Source organism: Giraffa tippelskirchi, chromosome 2 (genome assembly GCF_054371585.1).
Source record: "Giraffa tippelskirchi isolate mGirTip1 chromosome 2, T2T-mGirTip1v1.2.pri, whole genome shotgun sequence".
Classification (NCBI taxonomy): Eukaryota; Metazoa; Chordata; class Mammalia; order Artiodactyla; family Giraffidae; genus Giraffa; species Giraffa tippelskirchi.
The window spans coordinates 102621028-102644014 of record NC_137276.1 but is presented as its reverse complement, the minus strand read 5'-3'; the positions used below and the strand labels follow the sequence as shown (position 1 = coordinate 102644014).

The 22987-nt window shown below is 43.9% G+C and overlaps 1 protein-coding gene across 4 annotated transcripts in view; it reads right to left on the bottom strand.

Moving 5' to 3' along the window:
- CPNE4 (copine 4) overlaps positions 1–22987 on the bottom strand; it is a 635297-nt gene that overhangs the window by 610228 nt on the left and 2082 nt on the right. Inside the window, exon 1 of one of the 4 annotated variants that reach the window (XM_081569842.1) lies at positions 22145–22581. The exons of 1 other annotated variant lie outside the window; for it this stretch is intronic. The gene's annotated coding sequence lies outside the window, so the exon portion shown is untranslated. Of the gene's footprint in view, positions 1–18172; positions 18268–22144; positions 22582–22987 lie in introns of those variants that run through there. 2 more of the 4 variants (XM_081569843.1, XM_081569844.1) reach the window with 2 other exon arrangements.

The window sequence follows — 22987 nt, the reverse complement described above, 5'->3', positions numbered from 1 at the left end:
GGGTTTCATACTCTTTCTTCTTTGTGGCCCTTTCAATGACAGAAATGGGAAAGGCAGACACTTGGAGTTGTGTGGTTTCCTCGGGGATACTTCACACGGGACTTTCAAAGGAGTGAGGGGACTCTGGTAGCTGGAAATACAAGAATCTCATTACCCAGTTCTGAGTCAACACAGAAATGTAAGGTCAAATCTCAAAGGGCAGTTTTGTTTGGAGACTGTAACCAGCCATCACAACAGAGCTGTAGGGAGACAGGGAATCATGTCACAGATTCAACACATTTCCCTTCACTGGAAGATTTCATGTGACTCCTGTGATGAGAAAAACATACGATCAGGGACAACTTCCAGTGGAATTTGATAAGTTGTTACACACCACAGCAGAAGCCTGTACCCAAACAGTTCAGCTTCCACTTCATCTCCTTGATTCTACAGGCAACTTTCTTACTCTCATCTTATACTTTCTTGTCCTGAACTTCCCTAAAGTTGAGCAGTTGTGATCTCTGCCTCCCCATGTGGCCTTGGGAGGACTCCCCCTTTCTGTACATCTAATCTTTAGGTCGAGGATCAGCAGGCTGGACAGGACCTTTTCTAGGTTTTGTGGACCATATGGCCTCTCACAAGTACTACTTAACTCTGCATTTGTAGCACAAAAGCAGTCATAGGCAATATGTCAATTCATGGCTATGGCTGCGTCTCAATAAAGCTTTATTTATAAAGACTGGTGGCAGACTAGATTGGGCTCCTTGGTTAGTTTGCTGACCTCCGCTTGAGGAGTGCTGGGCATAAAGTGGGCAGAACCTGAGCCCCAGTTCACTGACAGGAGCCGTGAAAGCCACCAAGAGTTGATGCTACCAGCCAAACTGAAGTTAGTATCCAAAATAGCAATGGTGTGAAATCCTTCCTTGAAAAGACTGACATCACACAATAAGAGGAGGGACTTACTAGAGCATGGAGGCTTCATTCTAAGATGCATCTTCTAGGCATTATGAGATTGATAAATTCATACAAGATTCCACAAAACAGACTGGCCTTCCCTCTGCATTTTCCCAGGATACCAAAGGGGCACAATCAAAAAGATGGCCTTGAAAACAGTAGCATATTTAATGTGTATTCTATTTCTTTGGCCAGTTACACATAGTTATTCCTATGTAACCAAGTACTTTTTTTTTTTTTTCCCTAAAGAGTGAATGAAATCCTGTCTGGATTTCTCAGAAGCCTAAGATCTGGAAAAAGTAACATGACTAGAAGGCTTAGCTCTTTTTGGAAAATAAGGACCCTCTGCTGCATCCATGCTAGATGGCACAGGCAAGGCCAGCAATCTGTCCTCAGACATAAAGGTGATCCTTCGCTAGACACACAAGATCATAAGAGCATCTTCCAACACATCAACATTTGAATTTTAGAGGTCTCAGAAGAAGAAAAGGAGAAAGGGTCTGAGAAAATATATGAAGAGATTATAATCGAAAACTTCCCAACCACGGGAAAGGAACCTGTCACCCAAGTCACGGAATCGCAGGCAGGATAGACGCAAGGAGGAACACACCACGACACACAGTAATCAGACCAACAAAAATTAAATACAAAGAAAAACTATTAAAAACAACAAGGGAAAAGCAACAAATAATATACAAGGGAAACCCCATAAGATTATCTGCTGATTTTTCAGCAGAAACTATAGGTCAGAAGGGAGTGCCAAGATATATTTAAAGTGATGAAAGGGAAAAACCTATAACCAAGATCACTGTACCCAGCAAGGCTCTCATTCAAATTGGACAGAGAAATCAAAAGCTTTACAGACAAGTGAAAACTAAGAGAATTCAGCACCACTAGACCAGCTTTACAAGACCAACTTCCTTCTTCATGACTGAAAAATGTTCAGTTTCCCAGATTACAGCATAATACATCCAGGGCAGGGATGATATTTATACCCTTTCCCAGCATCCACACAGGTTAGAGTAATAATCATCACTAACATCTGAGGAGCCGCTATTCCACATCAGGCACTATCAAAGTGCTTTTCCCTTCTCATTTAAGAACCTCACAACCCATGCCTTGGGACTTATTATCATTATTATTCCAGGGCTTCCCTGGTGACTCAGTGGTAAAGAATCTGCCTGCTGATGCAGGAGACCCAGGTTCGATCCCTGGGTCGGGAAGATCTCCTGGCGTAGGAAATGGCAACCCGTTCCAGTATTCTTGCCTGGCGAATCCCATAGGGTCGCAAAAAGTCAGATACAACTGAGTGACTAAGCACTCACACATCATTATTATTCCATATTCACAGATAATGGAACTGAGACCCAAAGAAATTGCATAACTTGCCCCAAATCATGCGCTACTAAGTGTGAAGTCCAGATATGGACCCAGGTATTCCAGCTCCAGAGCTCTTCTGCTCTATTTACATCATAGCTTTCTAACAATGCAACAACACAGGTGATCAGCACATGTTTGGGGTAGATGACAGTAGTGACTCAGAGAGATGGAGAGCAAAGGAAGAGCTCTGGATTGAAGCTAAACCAAACTGTGCATGACTGCCATGAGCTCACTCTGCACACTCTCCTGGGTGGGGAACCCAGGACTATCTTGAGGGCTCTGCACCCAAACTCAGCTCTAAGAGGGTGGCTGCTACTGGAGGAGCTGAAAGAAGGCCTGTAGGCAGCTCATAAAGAAGACCTTCTTCAACCACCTCCCGGGCCCTGGATATGTGCCTACAGCTGGGAACAGCACTCTCTCTGACCCTCCAAGAGCCTTCCCTAAGGCAACAGAGTAGAGAAAATGGCCAGGGCAGTCCCTGCCTCCTCTCCATACCTCCCCAAGATCCTAGGGGAGTACAGGGGCCAGGCATTTCTCAGAGACTGGGGTGAGAACGACAGGCAGCTGAGAAGGAGAGGTGGGAGGAGGCACCATCAAACTGGGCTGCAAATGATAGCTTTGTTCATTAGACATTTGGTTTTTCCTTCCTCAACACCGAAATAATTTTGATTTTTCTTTCCTTTTTCTTTCTTTTTTCCTTAAAATATTTTTGATTCAGAAACTATTTTAATCTCTTCTTTTGTCTAACACTGGCTTCGGGAGCAGGAAATGTAGTCTAATTACAGTTTTGACTGCATCCCATGGTATATGAGAAGACTGCACTTCTAGTATCTTTTAATATATTGTGTACTTGGCTGTTTTCACAAAAACAGTTATTTAATAGTTTTCAAGCAACTGAATAGCTTTTGATTAGCTTAGCTCTACACATCCAAAGTCATTATATGGTGTTATGAGAATGTCATGGGCAATAAGTCTGATTGCTTTTTTTAACTGATAATATGTTTCAAACAGACCCTAAATATCCTAGCAAAAGATCTCTGTATTCTTGAGAAATATTTATCCTCCAATTTAAAATTTTTTTCTGAAACATTTTGTTAAATCACTCCTAATTAAATGTGGCACAAAGCTGTTTTCCTTTATTCTGCTGAAAACTATTTATCATTGCTTTCTTTGTCCTATATATTTTGATAATAGGCTGCACAGATTCTGTACATGTAGTTATTTCTAAGAGTCAGAGAACCTGTACTCAGATCCTGGTTTGTCTTTAAATCTGTTGCATCACATTGGCAGAAATCACATTTCTGGACCTAGGTTTTCCTTTTTGCATAACATGGGGAGCTGAATTAAAACTTTCAAAATTGTCCTCTGACAATAGCACTTTAGGACAGCTTTCAGTTAGGCTTACATTTACCACCAGGGTCATCATCCCCCTTCCCTTCTGCTCCAAAGTAACCTTTTAAACCAAATTATGAAAGAAGAGAAGATCAACTAGATCCTGAGAATCACCACACTCTTGTTGAAAGGAAAAAGAATTCTTTCCTCACACACACACGCACACAACACCTGACATATATGACGCCTGAATGTGAACTTTTCAATAATCAAATGTAATGGACCAATGAGAAAATTTCAATTCTGGACAACTAGCAAGTTTTCGGTAAAGGAATTATTTCTTTTACTTAGGGCAAATATCAAAAGTGCACAAGCCTAGGAGGACCCAGCAACCCTGTATCTCCCTACCAATGTTGCCAAAGAGGCTAAGCCTTGGAAAGGATCCAATGGAACAATCAAAGAGAAATTCGAGACTCAGAGGGAATAAACTTAGAATCTTCAACTTCCACAGCCCAGGTGTCACCACAGTATATTAGTCAGATTTGACTCAAGCCACTGCCAGGAAAGACCCAGACACCAGGCTAGGTACAAAGCTCATCAGACATCTTAAAAATCAACTATTTCTTCAAGGACTCAAGATGCTGGAACAAAATAATATGGGTTGACTTCAGCTTATAATACATATCTACTATGAAAACTTACAAGACCAATGGCTAAATGTACATAAAATGTGCAAGAAAAAATGGGAGTGTTTCCTGGATTGGACTCAATCGCACTGGACAAGTCACATAAAGAATGCCAATCCAAAGCCTTGACTTCAGGTGCTCTGAGACCTCCAGCATGTTAAATCATGAGTTCTAATAGCAGTGCTCTGGTTCCCAAGAGCTGATAAAAAAATTACTGTTGGAATTTCAACAATAAGCTGGGAAAGACGGTTCAATGCCCTCTCTTCAGTTTAAATATCCCCTCCAAGTAGCTCCTTACATGTAGCAGAAAGTGACCAGTCTGCTTATCAGGGCAGGGGCTGAGACATACCAGGTGCTTCCCCTGAGCCCATCAACAGCTGAACTTAAAATGTGGGAAAAGATACAAAACTGGAGACAAGATAGCCATGACCAGGAGAGAAAGAGAGGTTCCCTGGACTGGAACTTTCCCTTGGAAAATGTAGGAGACCAAAGAAAAAGACCAACACCACTAACATTTTACCCACGTCATTCCCCTTTCCTGGACTGAAATTCTCTTTCTTTTCCAAATATGAAAACCCTATTTGGAACCCCAGTTTACACTCCTCCTCTCTAAAACTTTCCCAAACCCACCTATTCCACAAAAACTGCTCAATTCTCCTAACTCAAATGTCTCGTTTCATTCATCTAACAATAATGCTCATTCTGTCTTCTGGCATGTCACCTTCTTGTTTCAAGACATCATGTCATTATTCCACTATTATTTAGCTTTTCACATACTTGTACCTCGATTCCTAAATTTGATTTTAATCTTCCTTCCTGAAAGTGAAGTCCATACTCATTTTAGCTTTTTTTCTCTAAAGGCAGCTGTTCAATATATTGATGAAGGAAGGAGCAGGGGAAGGCAACACAGTACAAAAATGCTCCCTGGTAGGAAGAGCTGGACCTAGAAAGGGCACCAAAATTCCACTCCAGCTGAGAACCAACAGCACCAGGCAGATGCCTGAACACATTTTTTGAAAGGAGGGACGGAAAGGAAGAAAAGACTGAAAGAAAGAGCATTGGGAAGAAAGTGAGGAGAGGAAAGAAAAATAGAGAAAGAAGAAGGAGAAAGAGAGGGAAGGAGGAGAGAAGAATGAAAACAAGGCAGGAAAGAAAGATGGACAGAACGATAGAGGAAGGAGCAGGAGGAAGGAAGAGGGAGTGTGAAAAAGGCGAAGAGAAAGGGATGGAAGACACATCTTACCCTTGAGCTTCCAGGTCCTCCATGTTCATTCTTCTTCCCTCCCTATTTCCAAAATATCTCTTGGGACTTTACAAGGCACCCAGCACCTAGTTCCAGGCTGCCTGACACACCTGCATAAAGATGTGTGGGAACCACTTCCAAGGCCAATTTGCTTCACTGGTAAGCAACCACTGTTTCCTGTGAGCACAACACCCCTGGTCTAGGGAAGCAGGTCCCAGAAATGCTGCGTCTCATGACCCAGGGCTCGGAGCTCTGGAGGACATCTGGGCAAAAGCCTGGGCACTGTTGGCCCTCTACCAGGAATGCGGCAGGAGGCCTTCTCCTCTTATTTGTGGCAAGGCATCACATGACGCATTCAACTTACTAGCTTCCTGGGCAGCCCATCAGGGAATCAGGGCTCCTGGACTTCACAGAGTGGGGGCAGGGAGTGCCCCTGAGGACAATGACTGGCACGCAACCATGCCTCCCTCACTGCCAACCCCCAAGGCACTGCCCTCGCCCCTCCTGCACCTGCTTCCTCCAAGCATCCCCAGGAGCTGAGGAGCCAGATGCTCAATGCAGACTGTGCCCCAGACAACACAATGCACAGCTATTTATGGTAATAAAATGTCCCCAGTTCCACTGCTCCCTTTTCCTCTAAAAGAAACGCTACCATGTCACAAGTTTAATGTAGGTATTTTTTCAGAGAAATTTGCCATGAAGAACACATCCACTGAAGAAACAATGAAGGGGTTCTTGATGGGAAAAGAAAAAGATCTCAGCCTCAGGGAGGTCTGTAAGCTCCTGAAACTGGATGCTGACTTCTGTGTACAAGTAAGTGAGTTCAGTTTTTAGGTGAGAGCATCTATAGCTTTCAGTAGATTCTCGAAGGGAACTGTGACCCAAACAAGAGAAAAACTACTGACATACACAAGGAGCTTATCAGTGAAGGGGAAAGGGTTTGGTTATTTGCCAAAAACAATAGAATTTCATGGAGATGCATTTCCTAGAACTAACCAATTTTGCTAAGATGACAATTGAATTTAATCCTAGTTTTTTAAGGAGTCTCCATATTGTCTTCTATAGTGGCTAAAGACATACTGATGGCTAATAAACACATGAAAAGATGTTCAACCTCACTCATTATTAGAGAAATGCAAGACAACTGAATTCTAAAATAAGGGCTTTCTTCCCCTTCCATACCTCACTCAGAGGCAGTGGTCTTTGGGCCTGCTTGTCTGTCCCCATGAGGCCTGCAGCAGATCTGCTGAGGATGGCAAGGGAAGGCCATCGAAATGTGTGCATGTGCTTCATTAAGCGCAGGATTACTGGTTCATCACTGCTTTGGATGAAATTCCAAATGAGCAAACTTTGAAAATACTTTGCCTTCTGTCCATCCAATTGCACTCTCCAGAAATAAAAAGTGGCGGTTACAGTTTTAACATACCACATCCTTGTCTTGAAACTTAAAATACACTAGAAGAATAACCATGGAGCTATGTGAAATAGTTAAGTAAGGTCTAACACAGCACTGCTGGGGTATGAAGAAGAATCAGGGCAATGTACTTGAGCAAGCACTGAAACACAAAATAATAGGAAAATCTGCTGTATCATTTTATTTTTAAAAAGCCGTTAGCAGACACTATAGCTATTAATCACTCCCCACATATGACATGGCTGTCACCTTTATGAATCATGTTTTTATCTTGAAAAGATTGTCCTTTATTACCTTTCCTTTTGCACATTCCTTAGGAGTTGTAAAATAAGAAAATAGGAGAAGCTCTGAGATTCTGAGTGCCAGGATCAACATTTAAAAATAAAGCGAGTAAGAAAGTGTGTTACAGTTTTAAATTATGTACAATTTTGTGAAGCTGAGTATTAGCACCTCCATTTCCAAGCTTTAGAAAGCATGCCATCTCTTCTACTGTAGGACTTTGCCTCAACTGCACATGAAATGTTCTAAGCCCTAAGTATTAAGTAGCAGAAATACTCAGATAGCTGTTATTTCAGATGAAGGACTTAAATAACTGATTCAAAGTAATGGGCATGGTATTGCATCAGTATATAATACAATATATCTGAAAAACAAATTTGATAAGTAAAGGTAAATAAACATTCACTGGAAACATGAAAAGTTTGTGATTAGATACTTACTCTTAAAAACAGAACAACAGAAGCAACCAATATAAAACTAATGACCCCAGAGAATGTGCTTTAATTTTCTCACTTGACCTAATCATGCAATTTCCTGAACTGCAACTTTAGCCACACTTCAGCAGATCAATCTTTCTACCTCCAGTCCTAATATGAAAAAATTTTCAGAAGTTCTAAGAACTATGAGTTCTCAGAAATTAAAAATCTAGAATGAACAAATTCTGCTCCTCCAGCAGGACTAGGCAGTCTGTCACTGCAACATGCCTCCTAGCCTTGGAGCTTAAAGGTATGAGAGTCAGAACACAGCACAAACTGTATAGTGCTCCATGCTGGTCCTGTCCTTTCTACCCTTCTCTTCCCAAAGGGTCCTACATATGGAAGCCAAGAGCAAGTGAGCAGGCCTCTCCTTCCTCAGCCCAGGGCTGCTCACATCCTGCTTGACCTTAGCCTTCAGACCTGCCACAGTGAGTTAAGTGTGGGATGGGAGGAGGCAGGGCCATTCAGCTGAACCCCAGTGCTCTGAGGCCTGCAATTCCTGAAAGGAAAACCCAGGTGCAGCCTGGATGCAGATGCAAAGGCTGAGGCTCTGCTTACATATCAGCAGAGGCAGCCTGTCACCCTCCCAAATGAATGAATGAATAAATGATGACCCCACAGTCAACTCTGTGGAGCTAAGCAGATGGAAACTCTGGCTATCTCCTCGGGAAAGGGGACCTTCAGAACTCCAGGTCCTAAAGGAGGGAACAGCATAAGCTTTGAATCAGTAGTCTGCTGCCAAATCACACCATGGAGCGTGAGCCTTCCTCCCCCACAGCACAGCTCATGTTTCTCCCTGAGTGGAAGACTAATGCCATCACCTCTCCTTCCCTCCATCCCCCACCAAATCATTCATCCACCACTCATCACCCTTTGGACTGTGATTTGGGACATCTGGCACGTACAAGGTCACACCACGAGCTGCAGAACACAAACAATGTTCCACAAAGCAACTCGAAACAGCCATTAAGCATAATTTGGATGCTCTCAAGTCTTAACCCTCCTTGTTTCTCTCCATATAAGACACTTGATACACAGTAGCAGCAGATGGTCATGCTTTCTGACATTGCCTAATAACTCTGGCTCATGCTGAATGAACATGACTGATGAGGACTCAGGAGGCTGTAGCTGCCACTTTGAAGACTAGGGTGAAAAGCATAAACGTTCACCTCCTCTAATATTTTAAGTTTCCACCTAAGTAACCACATTGCATGCTATGTGCTCAGTCGCTTCAGTAGTGTCTGACTCTTTACAACCCTATGGACTGTAGCCCACCAGGGCTCCTCTGTCCATGGTATTCTCCCAACAAGAATACTGGAGTGGGGTGCCATTTCCTACTCCAGGGGATCTTCTTGACCCAGGGAACAAACCAAAGTCTCTTAAGTCTCCTGCATTGATAGGCAGGTTTTTTACCACTAGTGTCACCTAGGAAACCCAAGTAACCACACTGTATCTCCCTAAATGAATGCTGTGTATTCTCCCCAACTTAGGGAAGACAATGTTCCCATGATGTCAGGTGGATTTCCCTTATTCCATCCCCATAGATAACAACTCCATCCCTTCCTGCAAGTGTTCGCTGGGCAGAAACTGAGGCTGACTGTTGGCAAGGCAGACTCACAACAGACATGGAGGGTCAGTGAGCAGGTCTGGTTTTCCCTGGGCCCCATCCCTGGACAGAGAGGGCTGGTGATGAGCAGAGGCCCAGCTACCTTTCATGGTTGTGCCTGCTTTATTTTCATCTTTTTATTTTTTGGCCATATGGCTTGCAGGATCTTAGTTCCCCAACCAGGGATTAAACCCGTGCCCTTGCTGGTCCTAATCATTGGACAGACAGGCAAAGGCAATTCCTTGTGCTTGCTTTAGAAAATAGGGGTTCTAGAAAATAGACCTAACAATCTGCAAAACCAACAAGGTTCATCACTGAGAGCTGCTCACATGAGCCCATGGACTCAGAATTCTGGGCAAGAAGCTCACGATCTACAAACAGCAAAAGAAACTTGGCTAAAAGGATTCCCAGGAGATGGCCCCTCAGGGGATGTAACATAGTCTCCCGTCTGATGTGACGGTGAAAAGGAGATTCAACTTGCCTCATGCCTTAGATCTTCTATAATTGCCTCTTTCCAGAAAAATATTTCCTCTAAAATGTTAGAGTCACCAGGCAAAACATGCCCTCTGCAGAAACGCCATGTGAAGGCTCCATGTGACCTCAGGTTGACCAACAGAGATGCTTGGTGTCAAAATTCAGCCTTTAAGGAAGACGACGAATGATCATTCAGCACCATCCATTTTTTTTCATTTACTCTGATTTATCTGTGGAACGTTCATGTGTGACACAAAATACCTGGATAAACATTTTAAAAGTTTCCCCATGAACCAGTGATCCATATGTTTGGTGTCAAGAAGACCACACAGTCAGATGACTAGAGGTTTCTCCTTCCTGCTTCTCATCCTAGGGTCTGCTACATTTAAATAACTGCACAAATCTTGTTGCAGAAGCCCCCCCTCCCCTGCCGCCAGTTCACTGGATCCTATAAAAATAAAAGGAGATCTAATCTCATTGATCATCCACCAAGAATTGCACTGAGTTATGGCAGCTCTGATTTGGTGATTTTACTCAGTAAAATTTAACAAAGCCATAAAACATTCAGAGTCAGGCAGAGCATTTGTATCTGAACAACCACAGACCATTACACACAGAGGGTAAGTATCTACTAGGCCATCTCATGCTCATTAGACAATGACTACAAATAATGGGAAAGGCAGTATTTTAGTCATTAAAGCACAATTAATCATGATTCAGCTGCCAACATTACATACAAACTGCCAGACTTGAGTCCAGTCCTCCATCTATTTCTCTCACTGTAAGGAGACAGCAAGAGTGATCCCCCAGTGCTTCTCTGACCACGGCATTAGCCCCAGGGAACACTGAAGGCAATGCGTGTCAGCAACTTTCATGAACTATAACTTTTTAAATACCACTGGCTGGGATAGGGACCCTTCAGTGAACAATAAAGCCAACACATCTTGTTTTGTTCTGCAATTAATCATTTAACTGTTGCTTTTCCTTATCATAAACACACATATATTTATTTAATTTAATATTTATTTATTTGGCTGTGCCAAGTCTTAGTTTTGGCACTCAAAATCCTTACTTGGGGGCATGTGAGACCTAGTTCCCTGACTAGGGGTAGAACCTCGACCTCCTGCATTGGGAATGCAGAGTCTTAGCCCCTAGAGCACCAGGGAAGTCCCACAAACACACATTTGCGATTCCAAAGTAGGTCAGCCCTGTCTTTAGGAAGCCATCAGCACTAGAAGTAAAGACTGAGTCCCTTGTGCTTTAAAAAATTAGTTTAGGAGAAGTTTCTTATCTTTGATGGCTCATAGAAGTCATTAAAACAAGTCAGGGTTTAGAGCATAAGAAAATGGTACTATTTGCAGCCTGGTTTAGTGTAGCAGTGCTCAAAGTATGAACCACATTGTTTTATATTCTAATACTGTAAATGTTGATAGATTTAACCTAAATAAGCAAAAAAAATCTTTGAGGTCTTTAATAATTTATGAGAGTGTAAAGGTGACCTGAGACCAAAAATCTAAGAACCTCTGCTTTACTGGAGAGATTGTACATTTTTGAGTAAAGTGTTTTTTGTCTCCTTTGTTTCCCACTCGCTGTGTAACCTTAGCCCAGTTACTTAACTCTCTGATCTTCCATTTTCTATGGATCAGACTAATCACCCTCATAATTATTCTGCTCAAGCACGTTTCCCTGATTATGTCTGTGGTGTTGATTCCATATCCCCAGCACCTAGCACTTCACATGGCATGATACATGACAGGGTCTCAATAAATAATCATGAATTGATTGGTGGGGCAGTTGTGAGGCTTAAATAGGATAATATGTGTAAAGTGCTGCTGAGGTTCCTGGAATATGGCAAATGTCACAGGTGCTCAGTAAATGTCAGATCCCTTTCCTCATCATCAATGCTATTCTCAGTCATACCCCACAGGAGAGAAAATGCACAGATTATCCAAATAAAGTGAATATCTAAGGCACTGGTTCTCAAAGTGTGGTTCCCAAACCAGCAGCCTCAGCATCACCTAGGATACTGTCAGAGATACAAATTATTTGACTCTAACACTCTACCCACCAAATCAGAAACTCTGATGGTGAGGCCCATAGATCTGTGTTGTAACAAAAGTCCTGCAGGAGATTTCTTGATTTCTTCTCCCGTGTGAGAACCATGGCTTTACAATATGAATGGGGTCTCCCTAAAAAAAAGAATATCTTGTGCTAGTAGAATTGTGGATTTGACAGTACAGTGCACCCAATATGCCATCTGTTGCTGGCTGCCCAGAATCTCTTGGGCGAAGATAGGAGATATATCCCTGGAGAAGAAAATGGCAACCCATTCCAGTATTCTTGCCTGGAAAATCCCATGGACAGATGAGCCAGGCGGGCTACAGTCCATGGGGTCATAAAGAATCAGACATGACTGAACATGCACACACACACACACAGGAGATATATAAATATAATAAATGTCTGATGTGAAGTCTCGTAGGGCAGAGTGATTCATTGTGTATTCTGGCTGTGTATCTGGAAGCCAGTGCTAAACATACTTTGCATTTGAAGTAAATCTGGAATCAGCAGGAGGTTTTACCTTGGAGAAACTCTAGCATAGTTCTTGAGTCATCTCTGTGGCTAGGCATAAAACTTGTGTGCGGAAACAGAAGTGAGGGGGAATGGAAGGATGCTGAATGATTGTGTTAGCAGCTGTGAGAGCACACATTTTTTTGCTAGTTTTTACTCTACCGTCACACACTTCTTCTAGTTTTCACAACTCCCTTGCAACACAGCAAACCACTGCCTTTAAGGTAACTGCTCCTAAACACTAACGTTTAAGGGATGCCATCAGCCAACAACAGTGACAACCTGAGGAATTTCCATGAGCCCACAATATGATCAGATCTTGGGATGCACACATCTTCCAAGGCTCACAGCAACCCCAGGGCACAGGGTCTCACATTATTCTAATTTTACATCTGCAGAAATTGAGCTTCAAGAGATTAAGCAGAGCTGGAATTCAAACTCAGGAACACTAATGATTCTACCTACCCACACAGAACACAATATAATAGAGCACACTTTAGGTGAGGGCTATGATTCGAAGTCAAAATGATTTTTGAAAAAACTCCCATAAATTGTTCACCAAGTACAATACATGACATGATAACATCATACAGTAATATATCTGTACAACGTCACAAATTATAATATATAATAGAAAGCAAACAATCAAAATGCAATATGAGTATTTTTAACAAGTAATCAAGGGTGTGGAGCTTATTTTGAGGAAATTAAATGTACACTGCAGTCACTAACAAACCTGACTCAGATGCAGGATGTAAGATAAGGAAACAGGCACACACAGAAGGAGCACCCTATGTACCAGAAGGTTCTAAGCACTCTGGCCACAGTAAGCAGTACACAATACAGCCACTACCTGGCAAAGCCCATGGCACCCTGCGGTGGCAGGCACACTCGTGTACACCAGTGTCACACAACTGGGGCTAGAGAGCGACCATTCAGGAGGATGTGAAAAAGGAGGATTTGAGCCTTCTTGAGAGACTCAGACACAGAAGGATAGATGAGATACAAAGACCATATGAAAGATGGATTTTAGAAAAACACCCTAGTTGAACCCTCCTACACTGTTGGTGGAAATGTAAATTGGTGCAGCCACTATGGAGAGCAATACAGAGCTTCCTTAAAAAACTAAAATAGAGCTTCCATATGATCCAGCAGTTCCACTCCTGGGTATACATCTGGCAAAAAAAACATAATTTGAAAAAATACATGCACCCCAATGTTTACTGCAGCACTGTTTACAATAGCCAGGATGCAGAAGTAACCTAAATGTCCAACAACAGATGAACTGATAAAGAAGATGAGGTACATACATACACAATGAAATATTACTCAGCCATAAAAAAGATTGAAATAATACCATTTGCAGCAACATCGATGGATCTGGAGATTATCACACCAAGTGAAATAAGTCAGACAAAGAAAGGCAAATATTATATGATGTCACTTACATGTGGAATCTAAAATATGATACAAACGAACTTATCTATCAAATAGAAATCTATCAAATAGAAACAGACTCACAGACATATAGAACAGACTTGTGGCTGTCAAGGGAGAGGAGTCAGGGAGATGGATTGGGGGTTTGGGATTAGCAGAGGCAAACTATTATAAAGAATGGATAAAAAAACAAGGCCCTACTGTATAGCACAGGGAACTATAGTCAATATCCTATGAGAATGGAGATGAAAAAAAAAAGAAAAACAATTCTCTGGTCTTGAAAATGGGATGGGGGCACCCTAGGTTTGAGTCCTCTTGCTCCCATTTCCAGTGCTTTGGCATTAGTCTAATTATTTATAAAATGGAACTAATCTCTAACCCACAGAATATGTATTTGTAGTGATTTCAGGTATTTATATTTCTATAGTGGAGTAATCTTTTCTGCAAATGTGTATTACCTGAAAGAAATTAAAAACTCCTTTTTAAAAAGCATTATATCCCCCTTTAATCTTCTCTGGGAAGAACAGAGCAGGAATGGAAGACTGAGGAAGACCAACACTAAGTCCAAGTCCTTTGCTGCCTTACGCAGTTTTATCCTCATTTTTACAACCGAGGAAATAAAACTTGAGAGATTTAGTAAACTTCCCCAAACCAAAGAGCTGTTGAGTGGCAGAACCAGAATCTGAACCAAGTCTGTTTACCTTCTAAGCCTAAGCCCTTATCTTAAAATAACTCAATAAATATTTATCTTTATCAAATATACTGCAGCCTAGTGATCCAGAATAAGAGTGAGAGAAAAAGAAATAGCATTATTAATGCAGTTGATCAAACTTTCTGGAGCATCAGCCAGATGCCTGGCCCTGTTTGGGGTTCACCAGGGAACAAGACAGGAGTTCTGCCTCCTGGGAAGCACACAGTCAGGAAGAGAAACGGGTGCAGGTTGAGTAATGAATTTCATCTTGCTGGGCTTCTGTTTCCTCATCGGGAAAATGGGAAGAGGTGTTCCTAATTTTGTGAGATTATTCAGCCCTCACATTCTCTGATTCCATAAGAAGTGTTCGTTTTCCTGTCTCTTTAAAAGTCAGTCAGGCTATGAAATGTGATGAATGTTGTTAGCTGCTCCCCAAATCAACTGTTTCCACCCTTTTTCTCTGATCAGGCCTTTCTGCCAACATAATTCACAATCAATCAAGTCACAGAACCTACAGGGCATCCAGCAGAAGAATGACAACCCCGGTTTTTCTGGAGTGCTGCTATCTACCTGGCCAAGTAAACTTAACTCACCTGGCCCACGTGGCCATCCCCGGTTTCATATCAACACCATCTCAGACTTCCCTGGTGGTTCAATAGTTAAGAATGCACCTGCCAATGCACTGGATTCGATTCCACCTATGTGCCACAACTACTGAGCCTGCAGTCTATACAGCCCGAGACCTGCAACTACTGAAGCCTGCGCACCTAAAGCCAGTGCTCCACAACAAGAGGAGCCACCACAGGAGACGACTGCACACCCCAACTAGAGAGTGGCCCTCACTTGTCACAACTAGAGAAAGCCCTCGTGCAGCAACAGAAGGCCAAGCACAGCCAAAAATAAATAAAATAAAATTTAAATTTAAAAAACCCCACCACCTCAGGCACAAACCTTGTTTTCCCATTTTGTCTTTAAGTTACTCACTGAAATAACTGCACAAATATAACAAAGACATAAAATCAGCCATCCTCTGTCCCCAGTGCCTACTAATAAACAGTTTTCTGTCACTTTAATGATGAAGTATTTCTTTCAACCATTCTGCTGCCCTCATTATTCTTCATTTTTGTTATTTGTATTGATCACATCTGTAATACTTTAAAAACAGAACCCTGATTTAGGCTGTTCCAGACTCAACCTTTAGAAGTAAGGATTTTGCTGTTATATTTCTGTTTCCTTTAAAAATCATTTTCCGGCTTAAATGAAATTAAGTCAATTATATAGGCATTTATTTTAATGATGTTGATGAAAACAACACATAGAGGGCAGTAGTACAAGTTGGTTGGACTTAAGAACCTCTGTTGGCACAGTTAAATAGATATATAAACCAAAGCACATGCTGAAAGAGATTTCATCCCTCTTTCCCTCCCTCAGAACTACCCTCTATACACCAGGTTCCTTAAAATGCAGGGAGATGAAAAAACATGAGTGTAAAGAACTTGAGAGACCATTTCCCATGGCCTCTGAAACAAAGCAAATGACTCAGTCTCTCTCAACCCACATGGTCTGTTCATCTCTCTCTCATAATCACCATCTGCCCCTCAAGCCCCAACTCCAAACCAGGGGAACTCCATATTGACTGATTCCAGTACCTAACTCAGCCCACAGCACAGAGGCTGTGTTCAGCGACTGTTCAACAGATGGATAGGTGAGACCCTTCTGCTGAAGGGATGGGTATGGGGACAGAAGGAAAAGGCTCAGATGGAAAGGGAAGAAGGAAGTTTAGGGAGAACTCTCAAGAGAAAGGTCACAGGGATGAGCATAGCCTGCCCACTAAAAGACCACTTCTACACACTCCACATTCACCACCACAAGCTTCATTTTCCAGAGGCCAACATCCACGCAGGCCTGCAGCTTGCAAACCTGCAAGCCCGAGATTCGAGTCAGGCATTTCTGGGTCTGGAGTCCTGCCTCCAGGGAAACAAAGGGCTGTGAGACTGTAGACAGCATGTCAGGTATCCAGACACTAGGACCGGACCAGGCTGGAGCGCCCCATCCGATAATGAAGGCAGATCTCCTCTGTGAAGCAAAGCGGTTTGGGCCAGAGAGTCAGAGGTGCCCAGTAACCAACCCCTCCTCTCTGGGCACCTCCTTGGGGTTCTGTCACCCCCATCTCCAACCCCACCTCTCAGCCAGGAGGTCGGCCTGGGAGCCGCAGGAGGGCTCCGCTGGTGCTCCGGCGCCCTCTAGCGGCGGTCCGCTCTAACGCCATCTCTCAGCCGTTCCTCCTTCCTTCCCCTCCAGTTCTGGGGGATGCACTCGCCTTGGGCACTTGCCAGCCTGATTTTGTTCCTCTTCTCCAAGTGCGATAAAGTGCCCTGCAGAGGTTAGCATCTCTTGAAGAACGAAGTTCTTTTAGTCAATACATCTTAAACCTGAGTCGGTTGCTTCTAGAATTAACCTTAAGCACTACATTTTTCTCCTGATGTTTGAAGCAGCAGCTCTAGTTTTCCAAGTCAGAAGAAAGTCATCAATATGATGTTCTGAGCCAGAGACGGAAAAGCAACATCTTAGAAAGTTTGTTCTTTTTGAATGGATCTTTCATTCAAGACAGAATAAAGGATTCCCCTGTGGATTTTCTTAAACTGGATACACATAAAATCTCTATTTACTCTATTGACTCAATTGTGACATTTAAAATAGAAAGTTAGGACTGAGCATGAGCAATTCTTCACAAAACATGCACATTAACAGGGAAGGCTGCAGACAATGACTTTGTACAAATTGAATCACATCCCTTGGGTAAATATTGCACTGGCTCCAAGAGAGAGCAAAATATTAAGACTCAAGACAGCCAGTGAAGGTAGGAGAGCCCCTCCCCCACATCATCCCCGACTTAGACTTGGTCAAGATCATCAGTACCCATGGCCACCACCACAGTAATTATCTCCAGGGAATGTGAGTCTCTTCTCAGAATCAAGAGACTTGCTTAGTAATCAAGAGGGCTGCTTAGTGAGTTCCCTGATCTTGAGCATGTCATCTCTCTGAGGCTCAGTTCCCACATCTGTCAAATTAAACAGCTGGAGTCAATAGATGATCCCCAAGCTCTCTTCTGGTTCTGACAGTCAAAGATTCAAAGTGATAAAATTGTTGTTCACAGTTCCGAGATAAGCCCACCACAGCCCAGCTTAGAGTCCCCACCCACCCACCCATAGGAGGGCACCAAAATCACAGGATAAGGATAAACCTTCCCAAATAAGTCATCTTTGTCACCTTTCACTCCTCAAGACTTGCCTTCAGGCCTTCTATGTTTACTCAGTTAAAAAGCTTGTGGTTCTCAGGATGCTTTCCCAGGGCTAGAACACCAAAGAAAAGACTTCCCAACATTTGCTAACTTAGGGAAAACATATACTATATGTCATATATATTTAGTAGTTCGTAGCAGAAAGCTCCCACATAAATGTGATTTCTAGTACAGAAAAGACTAAAAGTATATGTAGGCATTACTATGTTTTTACTCTGCAGTCACAAGTTTTAGCAGATTGGTTGAATTTAATGCTAATTGAGGTTCTACTATATATTGTCTATTTCAAATAACACAGAAAATATAACATTTTGTCTGACCCATTGATTGGGCTTGATTTTGGACTTACCAACCTCCACAAGAACTTCTCACTCAAAGAAAGGATATGTTACTCCAGCCCACTTAATTTTGATAACATGCTTCCCTCGAAAGAAAGACCATTCTAGAATTTTTAGAACATGCTAAAAAGAATTAAAGTTCTATAATCTGTCTTTACTGTTTACATTCAATCAGAAGAAAGGCAAAGTTAAAGGCAATTCTATTATCATATGCTAGCAGGTCAGTTTTAATGCACTATAGGATGGTCTTGAACCATGTGACATTTTATTTTAAGTGCATTGAAACTTTTCTGTCTTGATATTTTGTGACTCCAATATACTGGCTACTGTTGCCAAGGAAATATGACTTTGGGTTACTCCAGGGATCCAAAGAGGCTTTTGTTTTTTGTTATTGTTGTTTTTTTATTAAATATTAACATGACAAAAATGGAAAAAGTATAGAGAATAAATTCAGCCCCTTTCCTTTTCAAAATGCATGAAATACAGATCCTCTGGTCACATCTCTGATTTAAAAATACAAAGATTTGTGAAGTGACTTTCCAAACTGGTTTAGAGACTTTCTCTCAACCAGTGGGGCTGGTACCACCAGAGTTCTCTCATTTTTTTTGGTCTGGATTGAGGCCCCTGTGAATGTATGGGACACTGATTATACACAATATTAACTACTAACCACCAATGTGTTTTCCTCCAAATGGGAAAATCCTTTCTTTATGTGAATAAAGGTGGTTAAAGGTCCAGCGTATTGTATTTCAGAAAACTTGCAAAGAGAAGACAGAGAAATGCATGGTGCAAACTCTATAAATACCTTCAGCTGAGTTTCAAAAGATTCCAATATAGATGAGAATAAAGATTTCACCACTGACCCATTTTTTCCCCCTCTGTGAGTCCTTCTAGCTAGCAGAATCTAAAGGTTTTCAGTCATGATAGTGGACTCAATCACTGGATAATGAGAAGGATACAGCCTCTATTTCCTGGAATACTACATAAAACTACTCTGGAAACAGGTAAAAATTTTGCTTCCCACTAACTAAAGTACTATATTTTAAAATCAGATGCCCACATGCAGATCAAGAAACCTGTCGAACAAGGCATTTTTTAATCAAAACCTCCAGAAGCAGGGTCTCCTAAAGACAAACCAAGGATTCAAGCAAAATGCCATGCTACTACCAGAGACTTGAAGATAAACAGGAAGTCTGTAACAACCTAGAGGGGTGGGATGGGGAGAGAGATGGGAGGGAGGTTCAAGCGAGTGGGGACATATGGCTGATTCATGTTGACGTTTGGCAGAAACCAACAAAATTCTGTAAAGTAATTATCCTTCAATTTAAAAATAAATAAATAAATAAAAAGAAACACACAAATCTCAGAGCAACTATTTTTAAAGAGATATTCAGAAATTGTAGGAAACTGCTTGTCTTATGCTGGGAAGCTCACTGCTCCCAATAAATTATGCCAGGATGAGCACTCACAGGAATAGTATAGGTTTGACATCCGTGAACCTTTTCACAGGGCAACACATTAGCAGACCTTTGGTTCTATTATAGGAAAACTTCTGATTGATGGTTTCCCTGGTGGCTTGGTAGTAAAGAAGCCACCTACCAATGCAGGTGACTTAAGGGACGAGGGTTCGATCCCTGGGTTGGGAAGATCCCCTGAAGAAGGAAATGGTGACCCACTCCAGTATTCTTGCCTGGGAAATCCCATGGACAGAGGAGCTTGGTAGGCTAAGTCCATGGGGTTGCAAAAGAGTCAGACACAACTTAGTGACTAAACAACTTCTCACTGAACCATGCAAACCAGCCCAGGATTCAACAGCCACTGCCACTATGGAGGGATACTTCTTTTTATGTAATGCTTAGGGTAAATCACCTAGTTTTGATGTGGTTTGAGTCTGGTCCTATGAAACCCTCAGAAGTCCCCTCCAGAGACAAATGAGGAGATTCTGGCCGTTATTAATATGCACGATGAACACAGGTGTCCTGGCTGTACTTGCCAAACCTATTTTTATCCACCTCCCTACATGTAGGTACCTTACATCTGCTCTGAACTCAGACCTATCTATTAGAGTGACTCTGTCAGTCTTTCTTTAAAAATGGACTGATAATAGAATGAATTTAACCTAGAAGCAGCAGTTTAGTAAGGGAAATAAAAACATCAGAAGTTATCTAATCACAACCACAGCCATCCAGAACTCTGTCTTATCTGCTGGGTAATAAAAACGGAACCTTCCTAAGCTTGAAGAACATCAAATGAAGTAGGTAAATTTGTTTGCCTCTAGCTTTTGAGGGGATCATTATGAAGCTTAATCAGTCAGTTCAGTCGCTCAGTCGTGTCCGACTCTTCGCAACCCCAAGGACTTCAGAACGCCAGGCTTCCCTGTCCATCACCAACTCCCGGAGCCTACGCAAACTCATGTCCATTGAGTCGGTGATGCCATGCAACCATCTCATCCTCTGTCGTCCCCTTCTCCTCCTGCCTTTAATCTTTCCCAGCATCAGGGTCTTTTCAACCAGTGTACATGAACTACAAAACATTGGCATGGATTTGAAACACCCGTGTTCTAGGAAAGTTTTTTTTTTTTTTTTTTTCAGAGGTGGGGGTCAGGGGAGTGGGAGAGTGCAGGGGGAAGGTTGTTTTAACATAAAGCAAAAAAGTAAAACACAAAACCGGTCCTTGAGAACAGAGATTGTTAAGAGGGCAGTAGAGAGAAGGAATGGGGAGAAAAGCACATCTCCTCTGAAGTGAAGGTAGCTGTTCCAAAAGAATAGGGTTTAGTATCAGTTTCAGGAGAACATTTTAAAATACCCTGGACAGCTCAAAACTCCTGGTTAGGAAACCAAAAACCAAGTGAGCCACAGCAATGCTTTAAAAATCCTGGCAAAGCAGCAAGAGGATGAGGAGCTGGTTTTGCATAGTTTTGAATACAGGAGGAAAGAAGCAGAAGCATCAGCTCCAAAAGGCACTAAAATCCTCTGGCATCAATGGGTCAGTTGCAGGGGGCAGTGGGTGGAGGGTGTTTCTCTCTTAAAGTCTCCCAGGACACTCATCCCTCCCTACACCACCGCACTACCATTCACCCTTCCTCCCTTCACCTCTGATACCCCGGGGACAGCACTTTTTAAGCTCGAGCCCCTAGGGGCCATCTCTGCAGCCTGGATTCTTCCTGGAGCCTGGCAAGTTCGGAGGCTGGAAGTCAGGCTTCCAAGGCCGCTGGAGGCGCGGTGGGACCTGGAGGAAGAGTGGGGGGACTGAAACCTTTAAAGCCCACCCTCGTCCTTCAAGGCGAGGGGGGAACGGATCTTCCTAATAGCACTTTTCAGAGGTCAGCCTCCTCCCCAAACGACGGTGATCAATACACACTTGACCCCGCAGGTACCAACTCCTAACTGTCCCCTTCAATTTCACCCTAAGGGTCCTTGGGCTTCTGTGACAGCTTTGGTCCCGACCTCTTTAGTGGGCTGCGGCCAGCGCTTCAGAGGTCCCTCAGTCCCAACCCCGTTCCTTCCCCGTGGTACTTTAATGGGGGAAGGAGTGCAGAAGGACGTGGCTGAATCAAGAAACCTGAGAACCAGAGAGCCCGAAACACAATTAAGTATCATCGCACCCTATCGTAAGGGGGGTAGGGACGAGGAGGGGAGGTCAGGAGGCTGAGAGTCCGAGTCTCACCGCGGCGCCCCAGCCCCGGGACCCCGCACAACCCCCAACCCCATCCTCGTCGCTTTCCCGCCGTCAGGAGGATAGATTCCGCGCCTCCAGGTCCCGATTCCCTCCGGACAGGCAGATCCACCCCCTCCCCAACCACCACCAGCCGAGCCTGCCGGGCGGGGGAGAGGGGAGAGGGGAGGGACCGAAGTTCCCCTGGACCAAGACGCTGCGCGCAGCTCTTCCTCGACAGCAGCGCCGGCTCGGAGCGAACCCCCGCACCTCAAAAGTTGGTCTCCGGCCGCAGCCCGGTACGCGGTGCAGGGTCCCGACCAACTTACCTGGCGCGGGCCCCGAAGGCAGACTGGGCTTCGGCGGGCGACCCGAACGCCGCTGCGGTGCGGCCGGGGGCGGGGACGCGGTCGGGCTCGGGGGTCGTGCCGCCCTCCCCTCGGGCTCTTAGGCAGCTCAGCAGCCGCGGAACGGAGAGGCGCCGAGCTGGGAGTTCGGGCTGCGCGGGGACCCGGGCTCCATGCCGGGGGCGGGGGCGGAGCCGCTCGGCCCCCGGTCACTCCGGGAGAGAGGTGGGGGCGCTGGAGAGGGGGGCGGAGCGGGAGGGAGGCAGCAGGGCGCGACCCAGCGGCGGGGAACTACGGCTCGGCGGAGAGCTTCCACCTTCTGACGAAACCCGCGCGCCCCACCGCCCGCGCGCTGCCGGCTCTGAGGCCTGGGAGCGAGCGCCCCCTGGGGGCCTCGGAGGAGGGCGCGGCCGGGAGCCGAGGGCGCTGCCCCGCCCTCCGGGAGCGGATCCTGAACAGCTGTTGAGTCGTGGATAGCGGCCACGCCGGTGACAGCTGCAGCCCTAGCTCCCCGCCAGGCCCAGTCGCTCACCCCGGAATCCTAGAGTCAAGTCACCCAAGGGATCTCCTCTTCATTTCAGAGGAAATCGGAAATATCTGGAAAGAGGTGGCTGTGATGCTACTCTTTGCACACATTCCTGGAAACTTCTTGGATGGATGCTCAACTGCCACCAAAAGAGGTGACGAGATCGCTCATCTCTGAATCCTCTGTGTCTACAAGAGTGCCTGGCATATGGTAGGAGCCTGGTAGTTGTTTTTTAGTAAATAAATGCATGAATAAATGAATGGACATTGAGGCTCTTTTTCATCTCATAATATCTTCCA